The sequence below is a fragment of the Aotus nancymaae genome, unplaced genomic scaffold, assembly GCF_030222135.1.
Source record: "Aotus nancymaae isolate 86718 unplaced genomic scaffold, 86718_ANA_hifiasm-v0.15.2.pri h1tg000018l, whole genome shotgun sequence".
NCBI classification, from domain to species: Eukaryota; Metazoa; Chordata; class Mammalia; order Primates; family Aotidae; genus Aotus; species Aotus nancymaae.
The window spans coordinates 1,478,666-1,492,465 of record NW_026988430.1 but is presented as its reverse complement, the minus strand read 5'-3'; the positions used below and the strand labels follow the sequence as shown (position 1 = coordinate 1,492,465).

Sequence of the window (13,800 nt, the reverse complement as noted above, 5' to 3'; positions counted from 1 at the left end):
TTGGCACGGACGGGCGTAGCAGCTCACGCCTTTAATCCCAGAATTTTGGGAGGCTGAGGCGGGTGGATCATGAGGTCAGGAGTGCAAGACCAACCTGGCCAACATGGTGGAACCCCGTCTCATACAAAAATCAGCTGGGTGTGGTAGTAAACACCTGTAATCCCAGTACTTTGGGAGACTAAGCCAGGCAGATAACCTGAGGTCTGGAGTTTGAGACCAGCCTGGCTAACCTAGTGAAACCTGGTCTCTACTGAAAGTACAAAAATTAGCCGAGTGTGGTGATGTGCACCTGTAGTCCCAGCTACTGGGGAAGCTGAGGCAAGAGAATCGCCTGAACCCAGGAGACAGAGGTTGCAGTGGTCCAGTCCAAGATCGCACCACTGTACTACAGTCTGGGCGACAGAATGAGACTCTGTCTCAAAAATAAACACATAAATAAATACATGGCTTCAAGTCTTTATTTGTTCATTTGCTTGCTTGAGACAGGGTCTCACTTTGTTGCCCAGGCTGTAGTGCAGTGGCATGATCTTGGCTTACTGCAACCTCCGCCTCCTGTGCTCAGGTGATCCTCCCACTTCAGCCTACTGAGTACCGGGGTCTACAGGCATGTAACACCACACCAGACTAATTTTTTGTATTTTTTCAGTGATGGGGCCTCACCATGTTGGCCAGGCTGGCCTCAAACTCCTGAGGTCAAATGATCCACATGCCTCAGCCTCCCAACGTGCTGGTATTACAGGTGTGAGCCACTGCACCCAGCCCCTCAAGTCTTATTACAATACCACTCGGCTGTAACAGGCAAGTACTTTCTAGCTACTTCACTCTTAATTTCATTCCTACCCCATACTGGACAAAATAGACTACAAATTTAGACTATAAATAACTGGTTTCCAGAGCAAATTGTTTACAGATGGGGACTCAAGATTCCCTATTCTTGTTGCACCTCTAGGCTCTAGGAAATCCTGTCCTCCCAGGCTCCCAGAACTCTGGTAACCCTTAAATAACAACACATATTGGCCAGGCACGATGGCTCACGCCTGAAATCCCAGCACTCTGGGGAGCAAATGCAGGTGGATCACCTGAGATCATGCCTGTAATTCCAGGACGCGGGTGGAGTTCGAGACCAGGCTGGCCAACATAGTGAAACCCCATCTCTACTAAAAATACAAAATTAGCCAGGCATGGTGGCACACGCCTGTAATCCCAGCTACTCAGGAGGCTGAGGTAGGAGAATCGCTTGAACCTGGGAGGCGGCGGTTGCAGTGAGCCGAGATCACGCCATTGCACTCCAGCCTGGGCGACAGAGTGAGACAAAAAAACAAAAACAAAAACCACATATTCAAAACAGTATCCTTCCTAGTGGATCCTGAATAATACAGTTCTGTTTTCTGACTTAAGCTGACTTTTCATGCTCCACTTCAGTGGTTTTAAAACTTCAAGCAACTATTTCTTCACCTGCTAGTGGTTACATGGTATTTGTTTTAAAGTAACTCCTAAAATTGTACATATTTACACTGCATGTATCACACATATGCACACTATTCTGTATGACTGAATACATGAAAGAGACATATGCTGAAAAGACTGAAAAAATAGAGAGAGCTAAAGAGACTTCTAAACAACTGAATCTTTTCCTCAAACACAAAAAATCCACCCAAAATAATTTACAAATACAATGTAATCCCTCTATCAAAATCCCAACAACTTTTTTGCAGAAATAGAAAAACCCATCCTAAAATTCATACCTCAAATCACCAAAAGTTTCTGGAAAACAATAACAAAGTTGGAGAACTCACATGTCCTGATCCCAAAGCTTACTACAAAGTGACAATAATCAAAACAGTGTGGTATTGGCAAAAAGACAGACATACAGACCAACGAAACAAAGCCCAGAAATAAAACCCTTGCATATATGGCCAATTTTTTTTTCAACAAGGGTGACCAAACCACTCAATAAGGAAAGAAAATCTTTCAATAAACAATGCTAGGGAAACTGGATATCCATAAGCAAAAGAATGAAGGTGGACTCTTTCCTTACATGATATGCAAAAATCAACTCTAAATGAACTGAAAACTTAAACATAAGAGTTAAAACTATAAAACTCTCAGGTGAAAAAGAGAAAAATCTTCATGACATTGCATTTGGCAACAAACTCTTGCACATGACACCAAGAACAAAGGTGACAAAAGAAAAAATAGATAATCTGGATCAAGATTTAAAACTTTTGTTCATCAAAAGTAACCCAACAAATGGGGAAAATATTTACAAATCACATATCTGACACAGGATTAATATTGTGAATACAGCCCAGGCCCCGTGGCTCACGTCTGTAATCTCAGCACTTTGGGAGGCTGAGGCAGGCTCACAAGGTGAAGGGACAAAGACCATCCTGGCCAATATGATGAAACCCTGTCTCTACTAAAAATACAAAAATTAGCTGGGCATGGTGGTGTGCACCTGTAGTCCCAGCTACTCGGGAGGCTGAGGCAGGAGAATAGCTTGAACTCAGGAAGCAGAGGTTGGAGTGAGCAGAGATTGCACCACTGCACTCCAGCCCAGTGAGAGAGTGAGACTCCATCTCAAGAAAAAAATCCAGAATACAAAAAGAATTCATACAACTCAGGCTGGGCACGGTGGCTGAAGCCTATAATCCCAGCACTTTGGGAGGCCAAGAGGGGTGGATCATGAGGTCAAGAGATCGAGATCATCCTGGTCAACAAGGTAAAACCCCGTCTCTACTAAAAATACAAAAAAAAAAAAAATTAGCTGGGCATGGTGGCACGCGCCTGTAGTCCCAGCTACTCGGGAGGCTGAGGCAGGAGAATTGCTTGAACCCAGGAGACGGAGGTTGCAGTGAGCCGAGATTGTGCCATTGCACTCCAGCCTGGGTAACAAGAGCGAAACTCCGTCTCAAAAAAAAAGAATTCATACAACTCAATAACAACAACAAAACCAATTCAAAAATAGGCAAATGACTTGAATACACGTTTCTCCAAAGATAAAAAGATGGCTGGCCAACAAGCACATACAAAGATGCTCACTAAGAGAAATTCAAAACCACAATGAGATGCCACTTCACACCAATTAGAATTGCTGTTACTAGAACCCTGTGCATTGCTAGTGGGAATGTAAAATGATGCAACCTTTGCAAAAGGCAGTATGGCATGTCCACAAAATATTAAACTTAGAATTACCATAAGATCCAGCAATTTCACTGCTGGTTATATATGTAAAAGAATTAAGGCAGAGGTTCAAACAGATATTTGTACACCAATGTTCAAAGCAGCATTATTCACAACAGTCAAAACGTAGAAACAACCCAAGTGTCAACCAACAGTTGAATGGGTAAACAAAATGTAGAGCAATAGGAGGTTATTCAGCTTTAAGAAGGAATGAAATTATGAGACATTCCACAACATGAATGAAACTGAAAATATCATGCTAAGTGAAATAAGCCAGAAACAACAGAATAAATACCATATGACTCCACTTATATGAAAATATCTTGTGGCCCGGTGCAGTGGCTGATGCCTGTAATCCCAGCACTTGGGAGGCCAAAGCAGGCAGATCACCTGAGGTCAGAAGTTTGAAACCAGCCAGGCCAACATGGTGAAACCCCATTTCTACTAAAACACAAAAATTAGCTGGGCGTAGTGGTGGGCGCCTGTAATCCTGGCTACTTGGGAGGCTGAGGCAGGAGATTCGCTTGGCACCAGAAAGGTGGTGGTTGTGGTGAACTGAGATCGTGCCACTGCACTCCAGCCTGGGCAACAGAGCCACACTCCGTCTCAAAAAAATAAAAAAGAAAAAGGAAAAAAAGGAAAGTAAAGAAAAGAAAATACCTTGAGAAGTCAAATTCAGAGACAGAAAATAGAATGGGGGTTGCCAGGGCTAGGGATAAAGAGGGATGAGGAGTTACCGGTTTATGTGTTTGTTTATTAAGACCTAGTCAAGTGCAGTAGCGAGAAGGGGGAAAGAGTAGAATGGAGGAGTTAAAGAGTCCAATATACAAATTAGAAGTGTGGGACACATCAAATGGAAGCCAAGCATATTCCTACCTCCTTGTGTGGCAGATCCTAAAATACAGATGGACTGTGTCATGACTCTGAATCACCCTCAAGCCTTCCATGTGACCTACACCCAAAGAAGGCACCATTAATAACCCATCATATACTTAAGATTCCTCTCAATACAGTACTCAACAGCCACACCTACCAAATAAATCCATGATGAGACATCTGCCATCCTGGCCTTAATACAAGTGACCTCTGAGAACAAATCTGCCCTTCTCTTCCTTTAGCAGAAACCCTTTCTCCTTTCCACTCTGTAGAGCTTCTCCTATGAAAGGCCTGTTTTAGCCCACGTGCAGTGCAAGTAAGCCAATACTCTCAATCTCACTGTTAAAGAAACAGTAGAAATATCTCCAAATGGATCATTAAAACTTCTTAGTTTTGGAAAGAATATCAAATTCCATCAAGTTGCAAGCCATCATTTTACAGAATGCAAACTCAAAGCCTTGACTAGAATGAGGGCTAATTTGGTTCTCCCAGCTGAGAACCCAGGTATTAAGATAAACTAGTCTGGCTTTATTTTAGAACCAAGAAAACAAATTAAGAAATGCTTTTCACAAGTTAATTTTTAAATAAATGTACAAGGTGTATATTATTTTATATTGTCCAAAATATCAACATACTGGATTTTTTGCAAAAGCCCTTTACCACCTTATGCATACAAAAAAAGTTCTTCCCTTGAGTGATTTAATAGACCTAGTGTCAGATGAATTAAATATTTTGGCTAACAAGAAGTACAGTCAAGTCTATGAATCTGATCTGAATTCAGTGCCCCACGCCCTGACTACTGCAGAGGAAAAGGCGATAAAGTAAGAGGATGCTGCCATGCTTGAGTCTTTGCTTCTTTTCCATTCCTCTACATCTTGTTCCATTTAGAACAATTTATCTGCCTGAGGTACCAAGAACCCATGAAACAACCTTGAAATCATTTATATATTTATTCAAACTTATGAAAGAAACCTAAGCATATGGAAAATTGGAATTTAGCTAAAACTTTTTCAAAAATAAATTAGGGAATTATGTGACTGCCACTTGATGGGCTTCTGTGCTGCCTTAAAAAATGAAAATGTCCAGGTGCGGTGGTGGCTCACGCCTGTAATCCTAGCACTTTGGGAGGCCGGGGCAGGCGGATTGCCTGAGCTCAAGAGTTTGAGACCAGCCTGGGCCACATGGTGAAACCCCGTCTCGACTAAAATACAAAAAATCAGCCCAGCATGGCAGCGTGTGCCAGTCTTGGCAACATGGCTAAACCCAGCCTCTACCAAAAAAAAATTTTTTTTAATTAGCCACGCATGGTGACATGTACCTGTGGTCCCAACTACCGGGGAGGCTGAGGTAGGAGGATCGCTTGAGCCTGGGAGGCGGAAGTTGCAGTGAGCTGAGATCGTGCCACTGCACTGCAGCCTGGGTGACTGAGACTGTCTCAAAAAAAGAAAAAAGACTAGATTCTTCTTTCCACTATTAATCAACTTCTCAGAAGAAGATACTATTTACATAATTTAAGGACTTTAATATATTTAAAATGCAAGACATTTTTGTGGTTGGTCAAGGATTTCAACAACCACTGAAAGTAGAGTTGTCTTCAAAATACTGCCGATGTATCTTTTGTAACCAATTCATAAACGATCTCTCTCTTTCTAGTGTAACTTTTTCTTACTATCCTGACTAGACCATTGTCGTTAGGCTTTTTTAAAGGTATGCTTTTTTTTTTTAAAGATTTATAGTAATATCAGTAAGGTTCTCTTAGTCTAAAACTAAACAAGGACTAAACTATCACCAGTAGCAGTTTCTAATGGAATTAAGCCAAATAGTGAGAAATGCCCTGATGACAATTCACCACTCGTGAGGAGAAAGCTTACTTATCATGCTCTTTGAGTGGAAAAACTAGTTCAGCTAGACTACCCAGAGCAATGAGTTGCGGCTCACGCATCTACAAACTTTTACACGTATAAAGTACATTCATGAAGTGTCTAACAATTTAACACCTTTTGTAGCATGAGGCAACAGTTCATATATAGAGACAGCAACAGTCCAAAATCTAAACGACTGGCAGATTTCAACACAAGCCAAAGACCGATTGTTTCTAAATCAACTGATGCCAAGTTTCTCCCAGGCACTTTTCCATACCCTCCTCCAAATTCAAAGCTATCTTCAGATTTTTCAGTCTCATCTGATTTTAGAAATGGGAAACATTAAGTGTCAAAAAAAAAAAAAAAAAAAGGAAAGCTAATTAATTGGATGATTTTTTAAAAATTTATTTATTTAATTTTTAGAGACGGGGTTTCAGCATGCTGGCCAGGCTAGTTTCAAACTCCTGACCTCAGGTGATCCGCTTGACTTGGCCTCCCAAAGTGCTGGGATTACAGGCATGAGCCACTGTATCCTGCCCAAAAAAATAAAATTTCTAAAAGCCAAAATAGCTATAAAAAATTAAAAGGCAAATAATTACTCTTATAAATCTTTAAAACAACACATATACACACTCAGAACCGTCAAGGTGTTCACATTTCTCGGGAATTTTAAAAATAACTTTCTTTATACCTAGCAGAATCAAACATTTTTAAAAGTCCCTGGTGGTATGAAGAACACACTAAAAAGTGGCACTTTAATACAGTTAATAGTAGAAATACAAATTGGCAAAGTCTTCTAGAAGGCAATCAGTAATATTTATTAAGAACCTCAAAAAAAAATTTATTTTCTTTAACTCAGAAATGACCAGAAATTTATCCAAAGAGAAATAATAAAAGATTATATATAAATTTTTTCATATGGAATATACACAGAAGCATTAGTTATAATTTAAGTGATTTATGATTATAATTTGAAAACCCAGAAGTCAAAATGTGGGGAATATTACAGTACCAGCATATGAAAGAATGCTATGCATCTATTTAAACTACTTTGAAAGAACATGGGAAAATATTTACAATTTTTTAAAAGATAAGACAATCTATATCTAACTCTCAAATCTATACACTACACGTTTTTGACAACAAAAAGCTTTGGCCTAATCTTGTCTTCTAGTTCAAGGTGTCGGTATGAGCACGTGTGCTTATTTCCTCTCCCTCCTAAGAAGTTAAATAAATTTTTCTAAAGAAATCTAAAAATAACTTTTTAATTTAAAATATTTATTAAAAAGACGAGGTGGATTGCCCATGGCTCTGAAAGATGAAAACAGATGGAAGAACGTGAACTGAGTAAGCAGAGTGGAGGGAGCAGAGAGCGGAATACTCACAGAGGAGCTGCAGCGAAGGAGGAAGGCTAATCTTCTGGGCAGAACCCCAGAGAGGCGCCAGTTCAGTGACCGTCGTACGAGGAAGGTCAGTAGTGAGAAGTGGGACTGAAAACATCTGTCATAGCAAGAAGTCAACAGAGAATGTCTCAAGTTGATAAACCAAAAAATAAACACTATAAATATATTATTTAGAAGCATGGAGTTAAGCCCCCAGGAGATCTGAACCTAAAAGGTTTTAAAAACACTTGCCTCTGGGGAATTCTTCATTATCCTTCACTGAATGCACTGTTCACTGTTAGACCTCTTGAATCACTGGTATTTTATTATTTGGGTTTTTTAAAGTTAAGTGTGTGTGTTCGCGTGTGTGTACACACACACACACATATAATGTTGATTTTTAAGTTTTTATTCTTTTTAAATCTTACATTGTGCTCACTTTGCTTTCGTACACAAACGTCAATTATGCTTCCTGGTCACTAAGTCATTTGGCAGTGTTCTTCAACCATTATAGGCAGTCATGAAATAGATCTAATGGGACATACCCAGCACTTATTTTTCCTAAGAGAAACAAAAAATAAAACAGGGGTATTGGGCCGGGCGCGGTGGCTCACGCCTATAATCCCAGCACTTTGGGAGGCCGAGGCGGGTGGATCACGAAGTCAAGAGATCGAGACCATCCTGGTCAACATGGTGAAACCCCGTCTCTATTAAAAATACAAAAAATTAGCTGGGCATGGTGGCGCGTGCCTGTAATCCCAGCTACTCAGGAGGCTGAGGCAGGAGAATTGCCTGAACCCAGGAGGCGAAGGTTGCCGTGAGCCGAGATCGCCCCGCCATTGCACTCCAGCCTGGGTAACAACAGCGAAACTCCGTCTCAAAACAAAACAAAACAAAACAAAACAAAAACAGGGGTATTGTTGGTGAAGAATTCAATTCAGCTATCGATGTTTAGTAAAACGTGTGCGCTGGGGTACCATGGAAAATACCTTCCCTATTGTATCTACTCTCAACCCAGCAGGCAGAAGTAACCCTGCAAAAATATGAATCACATAACGTCACTATACCAATGCTTCCCATGCTCACTTGGAGCAATGGCCTGCGTGATGGCCTATAGGGTCCTTTGGAACTAACCAGCATCTCTCTCCAACCTTCAGCGAACTCTCTGCCACCTCCTCCCAACATTCAGGTCAGCACAACCTCAGGGCCTCTGTGCTTGCTGTACCTCTCCTCTGCATGAGTCACTCCTTCGCCTGAGTTCCTTGGTCCACTGTCACCCTATTTTTAATTAAACCCCACCCCCTTACATGTTCCTTATTTTATCCTCTTTCCCTGTTCTATTTTCCCTGTTCTATTTTCTATTTAATAGAAAGTTTTCAACTTTCTATTAATTCCTCTCTCTCCTACCCTGACTAGAATGCAAGCTCTAAAAGAACAAGGGTTTTTGTTTATTTACTGATATAGTCCCAGGACCTGTGACAGTATCTGGCAGTAAATATCTGCCAAATAAATGTATTACTTAAAAACATGTATCACTTTAGGAAGAAGCCATGTTATTGGCAATGAAACACAGCAATCCTTAAGTCTGGAACACTTAAGAAATTTGGATAACAATTTTAATGGATGAGGATAAGTTACAATTCAGACTCTAGACCGTAAATTCCAGCTATCACAATATTGGGTAAGTTGCTGACATACTCAAAATGTGCAAGTCTACTGAAATAACCTTTGTTATCAAGAGTAATGTAAGGAATGTATCTTAGCCATCATTTTAAAAAAAGAGAAAGGAAAAAAACGTATGGGAGAATCTGTTTACCAAACAGCTAAAATGTTTAAAATGTAAAAGACTTACACCTTTTGTATAAATGGCAGCGAAAAGTCTCACTCTCAGTAACCACAACTTGCACACATTCAAAATTTTCACAATTCCCTTCAACCCTGAATGAAGACTGGGGGCTTATCACTGATCACCTTTTCTTCAGAATAAAACAAAGAGGCAACCAGCATTCAGGAGACAATCATATAACAGGTCTTGAATTTGTAGCACATGAATGGCAGAGCATGTCAGTTATAATTTCCCTGATTTTTTTTTTTTTTTTTTTTTTTGACAGGGTCTCGCTCCGTCGTCCAGGCTGGCCTTCCAAAGTGCTGGGATTACAGGCATAAGCCACCATGCAAGGAACATTTCTATTATTTTTTTTTTTCTGGTCTATTTTGTAGCTCATTAAATGGAAAAAAAAATCTTCAACAGATTTTCAATGACTGACAGGGCAAAGTCATTGAACACTTCTCCCTCAAAAACAAAAATACACATGGCAAAATCAGATTTCTACTATGTACAAAAGTTTATCCAACTGCAAAAAGAAGTATCTCTAAGCCTGCAAATAAATAATGGCTTCCTCTTATCTCATGCCATTAATAACACACAAGACTTGATAAAACCAATTTACTCATCATTTGTTCTGTGTTCCTAAGAAGTAAACTGTAATATGGGCCACTGTGTAATGGTTTTAACCCATCTTCTCAAAAACAACGTGATTTTACCTGTTGTTTGTTTGTTTTTGAGAGGGAGTCTCACTCTGTCGCCTAGGCTGGAGTGCAGTGGCACAATCTCAGCTCACTGCAGCCTCTGCCTCCCCAGTTGAAGCGATTCTCCTGCCTCAGCCTCCCAAGTAGCTGGGATTACAGGTGCTCACCACCATGCCCGGCTAATTTTTGTGTTTTTAGTAGAGACAGGGTTTCATCATGTTGGCCAGGCTGGTCTCAAACTCTCAACCCCAAGTGATCCACCCGCCTCACCGTCCCAAAGTGCTTGGATTACAGGTGGTTTTACCTGTTTTTACCACAAGTAAAAACTTTTTTAAAAAGAGGGAAATAAATGAGACAAGTTGAAAGAGCAACTCACAGACATAAATAAATAAAATTGAATGAAGTAGTGAAGCCACTGGCAAAATGAAAACTCTGTATCATATATAGGAAGTAATCAGTCTGGCACTGATGAAAACAAACATGATATGAAACAAATCTTAAGAAAACTACACTGAGCACAGCAGAAAAGAACAAAGGAATCATTTAGAAAAGCAATGAAACAGAAGACAGGAAATGAAAATAAACAATCATAAAACTGATGTTTCTTGAGTAAAGAAAAATTAAAATGAATGCATATTAGAAGGTGTATAAGAAAATATTCCTGAATCTGCAGTTTGAATGGCTTACCATTTAACAGGAAAATGTAATAGAGAATCACACCAAGATCGAGTTATATCCTGATGAAGTTACTGAACTTCAAGGATAAAGAAAGAATTCTAGCAATACTCAGGCAGAAGTAGGTCACCTACAAAGGGAAAAAAACAGTCAGGCTGGCCCCAGACTTCTCTGGAGTAACCCTAGATGCCAGAAGATAATGGAATAGTGTCTGCTGGGTATCAGGGAAAGGGAAACATAGCCCAAAAGTTCTGTAACCAGCCAAAACATTATTTCACTTGTGAAAGCCACTAACAGACATTTTTAAACATAAGGGCACTCAGTCAACCACTCCTGAAAAACCTATTGGATAAACATAATAGATTTAAATATATTAAAGCTATAGCTTTATTATAATTCCCATAGAACTACAAATTACCATGTATATTCTAAGATGCATGGTTTTTCACATTTTTTGTATATCTGAAATCAGCACGCATATTTCTTTCTTTCTCTTTCTTTTTTTGAGACAGAGTATTGCTCTTGTTACCCAGGCTGGAGTGCAATGGCACCATCTCAGCTCACTGCAACCTCCACCTCCCGGGTTCAAGCAATTCTCCTGCCTCAGCCTCCCAAGTACTAGGATTACAGGCATGTGCCACCACGTCCGGCCAGCATGCATATTTCAAACAATGGTATGTCATAGTTTCTTTGACAGCATTTAACTCTTTTAGTGGTATACAAAATAATGAAGCATGCAACCACCAATGGTATCTTAGACATAATGAAATATAGTACATAACTTACAAAATGAGAGAGAAGGGAGAGCAAATAAAGAAAATAAACCAAGTAGTTTAAAATAAGAAAACCAGGCCAGGCACGGTAGCATATGCCTGTAATCCCAGCACTTTGGGAGGCCAAGGTGGGCAGATCACTTGAGGTCAGGTGTTCAAGACCAGCCTGGTCAACATGGTGAAGCCCTGTCCCTACTAAAAATACAAAAATTAGCCAGGTGTGGTGGTAGGTGCCTGTAACCCCAGCTACTAGGGAGTCAGAGGCAGAAGAATCGCTTGAACCCAGGAGGCAGAGGCTGCAGTGAGCCAAGATCGCGCCACTGCACTCCAGCCTGGGAAACAGAGCGAGACTCCATCTCAAAAAGAAACAAAACAAAACAAAACCAAGAACAAAAAGCAAACATACAGATGACAACAAAAACAAATGCACTAATATTATATAAGCAAAGCAAAATATGTGTTAATGTAAATGATTAAAAGCATCTCAAATTGAGTCCAAAAAGACTAACCTTGATCCAACTACATGGGTCTACAAGAGATAAACCTAAAACAGAGACTTTGAGAAGTTAAAAATAAAAGATTAGATGAAAGTATACCTCACAAGTATAAACACCCTTTTAAAACCAGTTAAATTCAAACTGAAAGAAAATTAAAGGAGGCAGAAAAGGGTCATTTTTTATATAATGATCAAGATTATAATCTATAAAGATATAATATTATAAAACTATATACACCAAAATCTTCATAATATATAGTTAGAAGAAAAACTTTAAAGAAATATAAGAAAAACCTTTAGTCAGAAGCAATTAAGAGGATTACCATTTCAATCCTGAAAGATGAAATATACAAACGATAAAATGGCTGAACATATGAAAGAATGAGATCAAGTCTCTATGCAACAGTTATAAAACCTGGTCATCTATTTAGGCCATTAACCCCTCCAAAATTTCAAGAAAGCAGAAACAGTGCAAAGCACACTTAAGCTACTCCCCTTAATGCTTGACTTGACAGTTTATGTACTCTCTCTCCTTAAATTACCCCATTCAAGTAGTTGAATGGGGTAATATAAATCAAAATCAAGGGATTACCTAGAAAATAACAATTATAAAAACTGCCCATATAAAAATCTCTGGTATGACTGGGTCCAGTGGCTCACGCCTGTAATCTCAGCACTTTGGAAGGCTGAGGCAGGTACACTGCTTGAGCTCAGGAGCTCAAGACCAGCCTGTGCAATGTGGTAAAACCCTGTCTCTACAAACAATAAAAAAACAATTAGCCGGGCATCCTGGCACATGCCTGTATTTCCAGCTACCTGAGAGGTTGAGGTGGGAGGATCCCTTGAGCCCAGGAGGTCAAGGCCTCAGTGAGTTGTGTTCACACTACTACACTCTAGTCTGGTCTGGGTAACAACGTGAGACCCTGTCTCAAAAAAGAAAAGAAAAAGAAAAAATCTTTGGTAAGCTACTAAAGCTACACTCAGAGGAAGAGCCACAGCGTAAATACTTTCAACTGGGCAAGAATTAAATGGGCATTCAACTCAAGGTTAGAAATTAAACTTTTAAAAATAAGAATAAAGGAAATTAGAGTTATTCAGTTAAGAGAACAGAAGCCTGAAGAATTAATTCTAAAACCTAGGAGTTATATTTTAATAGAAGGGGGAAAAACAAAACGGACAAGCTATTAGCTAGACTAAAAAATAAAATTATATGAAATTAGGGACCGAAAAGGGAGCAAGATAATAGAGAAGAAATCAAAATAAGTATAAAATACGTTTCCAATAAATCTTAAGCTACTAAATTTTAAATATAGATACAATGGATGATTTTCTAGGAAAATATAAATTGTCAAAAGCATAAAACAGAAATAGAAAACACTCTAATAACTTCCAAAGATTCACCTAAGTTACCCAGTTAGCTCCCCAGCCACTCCAAATACCAGTCTCCTGGACGTTTTCATAGTAAAAGGTAATTTCAAAGCTAACTGTCTTATTAAACTATCCTAAGAAACAGAAAACCTTCCAAATTCATTTCCTGAGCCAACTATGCATAGACAGCACAGAGTATATTCAATAAAATTTCTAAATTATAATAGCAAACTCTATATTATATTTATTATATGTCAGACACTGGTCTACCTAGGCAGTATGTATACTTCAACTCATTTACTCTAAAACAATTTGATGCTCTGGAGTGAGAGTCAAAATATTTAACAGCAGGTATAGAACAGACATGGACCAATCAGAAAAATGCCAGAGCTATGCTCTGCTGCATCACCCTCTTTGTGCCAAACATTAATTATCCCTTCAGCGGCTAGATAACCAAGGAAGGGGTAAGTATCTTAACAACCTGTACAATGAGGGTGCCAGTGCCTACTGCCCGAGCACTACCCTGCTGATGAGCTGAGAACTATTTATTATCTACACTTTACAGTTCAGGAAACCCAGAGGAGTTAGTTAAGAGAAGAGTGTGGGCCAGGTGGAGTGGCTCATGCCTATAATTCCAGCACTTTGGGAGATAGAGG

The 13,800-nt window shown here is 39.5% G+C and overlaps 1 protein-coding gene across 1 annotated transcript in view; it reads right to left on the bottom strand.

The window, feature by feature from the left end:
- Positions 1-13,800, bottom strand: part of UBE2G1 (ubiquitin conjugating enzyme E2 G1) — a 139,256-nt gene that overhangs the window by 60,227 nt on the left and 65,229 nt on the right. The window lies entirely within an intron of this gene.